The following is a 4,279-nucleotide window of genomic DNA, read 5'->3' as shown; positions in this document are numbered from 1 at the left end:
AAGCGCGCGTGACTCAGGCGAGTGGGCCACGCGAGCTGCGCGGGCGCCGCGCCGGCTCGCCCCTCCCCTCGCAACCCCAGTGCGCACCCCCCACGACCGCACCTGTCAACGCGCCGCCCGCTCTGCCCGTACCGGGAGCCCTCGGCGGCCGCGGTCCGCGTTCGCGCCTTTTCGCACAAGATTAGCTGCGCTATGTACACACGTGTTTCTTTCGAACATATTTTGCACCATATTCGATTTTATAACTCTCTCTCACGAGCATTCTCGTGAACAGGTGCGCGCCAAAACTTCCAGAATTGTTTAATACTTGGAGAATTTATTTGATCTTATTTACTGCGCAGTTAAGACTACAAATTCTTGTATTTATCTCGGCCGCTACCTTTTTGTTTGGCTTTTAAATTGGTGATTGATTGATTAAATTATGTTATTTTTATCTCCCGGCTCAAAGCGAAGCTGCGCCGATCCTCTTAACGACGTATTCTGTAATCATTAAATGTCCTATCTAAATATCTATTAACAAAATGGTCAATAATTTACATTCTCGTTCCACAGCGACGTATCTCTAGTATCATGTTCGTGGGAAAAAAAGTATATTTGATAGCGACAGAGGTGTTTAAGGAGAGTGAGACTTATCCTTAGATCAGATGGAGGAATGTGGACACAGGGCTAAGTAGAATATAATTGGCAGGCGGCTCGGCAAGCGCTCAAAGCCTGTACCTGCATGTAAAAATGCCATCATAAAGCAAAGCCGCCACAATGAGCCCTTTGACAGTTGGTACCCACCTTTATGATGCCGACTCTGATATACGACTGAGTCTCATTAAACTTATTTTATCGACTGCTGATACAGCATCTAGCAGTCCGTATAATAAATCAGGACATCGAAAAGAAGTGCGCGCTGCTGCTCATACTGCAGAGCGGAAGAATAAAACGTTTACATCATTCAAAATCTTTATGGCATATTATTCAGGCCCATTATGAATCGGTCGGAACGTTCGTATAAAAGAGCTTCAATATATAAGACTATTATACAGTTCATTTTCCATAACAATAAGCTTAATAAAAGTTTTTGTAAGCTCCTTTAATAGGGTCTTATTAATTTATTAGAGGTAGTAAACAGGAAACTTTAGAATGAGTTACGATACCGCCTTTTGAGAAGCTTTTTTTTATAATAAAGCACGAGTTTGTTATCAGTGTAATAAAAACATCAACGAAAATATATTTTGATAATCCTTTAAAATATAATAAAGTCTAAACAAGTTATTTTTTCAATTCATTTCAAAGTTATAGCAACTTTGATTTAATTGTACTTACGACTGTTAATGTTTAAATCAAAAGTCACCTTACATAGAAGCAGAGAATAATTGTGTAGTTTTTACAGAAGCTACTGGGTCATCGGCGACCGGGCCGCGGTACAGTAAAAAAAATAATCGCCGTTCTCCATCATGGTTAGACGTACATCGCTCACATCGATATATATTCAATATACAATTGCATTAATTGATTTACGCTGCAATGCAATAAATTGTTATTTTATTCTCTACATTATTATTCGACGCGTAATAACATTATTCATGCATTTTAATTTGTAATGTTATTTATTTATTATACTGTTCGATACAACGACAACAATATTGAACTGCGCAATTCTGTATTATATTAGCAACCCGGTTTCTCACGGTTACAATGCTGATACAAAATATACTACAGAATGTTTCTTGTTTCTTTAATATATTTATCATGTATTATATACTAAAACCTTCCTCTGGAATCTCTCTATTTATCAAAAAACCGCATCAAAATCCGTTGCGTAATTTTAAAGATCTAAGTTAACACAGGAATAGCAAGTGACTTTGTTTTTTACTTATGTAATGATAATGATTATTTTTATATATTTTGAGCTAGTTTTTCAACAAAATATCTTTCTCGATTTGCATTCGACTATGAAACATGTACATTAATTTATATTCAAATCGATTTTCCATTAATTCCGTCCGATTTCCACTTGTACGAGTACAACCGGTATCGAAAGTGGAGCAGATGCCACGTGCGGGCTCGCCGGCCTGCCGCTAATTAGCGCCAGAACACTTTTGCCGGTGACAGTGGCCACGCCGCGTGTATAAGCAAACGAAATACGAATGAGCGAATGAGCGAGTTCGAGTAACGTAGTAGTGCGATTCACGCTCAGTCTCCGAATCACAATAAATCTGAACCGATAAGTAGTGAGGCGGATTGTCGGCGCGGCGCGATCAAAGCGAAGGGAGGCACATGAAAGGCGCCGCCGATGTTCGCTAAGATGTTTCATTTGATACCGCGTTTCCACCACCGCCCGGCACGTCTAATTGCCCTTTGTTCCGTGACATTTTAATTAATTCGAGTTTAAATTTCAAGTGACATGACATATGACAGTGGGATGATGTAGGTCGTTTGATTCGTGAGCTTATTAACTAACGCGACTTCACTTAACTCGGGTTAAAAAAATCGTATGATTAACTACGAGTATATAACTGACTTTTACGTAATATCTAATATTATTTATTGTATTTTGAATATCACAAATTATGCTGGCTGTATAAATGTAACCAGATCTATAAAAGAGAAGTCTGTATACAACAACAACAACAACAACAGCCTGTAAATTCCCACTGCTGGGCTAAAGGCCTCCTCTCCCTTTGAGGAGAAGGTTTTTGGAACATATTCCACCACGCTGTTCCAATGCGGGTTGGTGGAATACACATGTGAAGCCAGTATAATCGAAATTAAAAAAAAAGTTAGTTGCATACAGATATTAGTTAAAGCATATATTTAAACCAAAATATGTCTATCAACTTGAAAATAAACCTTTTTACTTTATTTAAAAAAAAATAGTATAATATATTGATAACGGACGCACTTATACAACTTGATAAAGTACTAGTAGCTGTTGCGTTTTAAGACAAGAATGTTTCTTCGTATACAGATCGTATGCAAATACATTAATTATTATGCAGCTAATAGTATAGAACCAGTTGTCATTGCATAGCTCTGATATCTAGTTTTTTTTTTTAATTATACCTTCTAATAAGTTGACAAATACTCAAAACTATTGGACTTTCTCAAAATAATATAAGTATATAACATTTTAACAACAAAAATGGTTTTTAAAAAAATATAATTTATATTGAATATTAGAAAATGTTATAACGTTAATCAAAACAAAAAAATTCAAAGGCGCGAAAGAAAAAATTATAATTTCAAAATATATTGAAAGAAAAATATTAGTACTTACGCAATTCTAGGTATTTAAATGCAGAAGAAAATCCTAATCTCTACATTATGACATAAAAAAATATCGTTAGAAATGCGCGACAGATGTAAAACATCAAAATGTAAGGTAAATTGAATTTACTATTTAAAAAAAAATTACGCATAGAGTGAAGTTACTAAAGATAATATTTCTTTAATAAACAATATACCGTATTATACAATACTTAATTTAAAGTAAATTATAGAAGAGTGTCAGGGAAAAGGTTCTATTTCCCTTCCAGGTATACAAGACGGATTGACATCTAAAATATTATAATTAGACTAATAGAAAGAAATAACGTATATTGTACAATGGACACATATAATCATACATAGGTTCAAAGTCGGTAGCAGTTATTATCGCTTTATATGCATGAAGTAATAACACCGTACCTTTGAGAGACCGTCGGCTAACGCTGCGTCAGTGGCGTCGTTTAATTAATTTGCTATAAACGATGTCGACTCGGAGTTTCGGTATTATTTACTAAGTCATTTCTTACAACGAGTTTACATTTAACGTTGATACTTTTGAATGAAATCTATATTCATATTATAAATGTGAAAATAACTGTCTGTTTGTCGCTCTTTCACGACCAAACCGCTGAACCGTGTTTGATGAAATTTGCTGTTAAGGAAACTTGAACTCCAATAAAGGTCCTAAAACGCTAACGAAGCCGCAGGTAACTACTAGTTTCAAATAAAAATATGCTGCGATCAGGGTTAAGCTTAAAAAAAGATAAATGTATTATAAATCAGAGATATAACTAGAAGCACTTTATAAAACACTCACTTTCAACTCCCAGTGTACACCCTAAGAGATGTATTTTTGTAAAATTCATACACCTTATAAGGAACCTACTTGCTAAATTTCAAGTCTATAGGTGTTACAATTTCTGAGATTTCGTGATTAATCAGAGAGTATTTTGCTTTTGTATAGAAGATTAAAGCATAACTCTAAGTTTTCATTTGAAATAGATTAAAGAAATATATAAAT

Source organism: Vanessa cardui, chromosome 3 (genome assembly GCF_905220365.1).
Source record: "Vanessa cardui chromosome 3, ilVanCard2.1, whole genome shotgun sequence".
NCBI lineage: Eukaryota > Metazoa > Arthropoda > Insecta > Lepidoptera > Nymphalidae > Vanessa > Vanessa cardui.
This window is presented reverse-complemented; position numbering follows the sequence as displayed.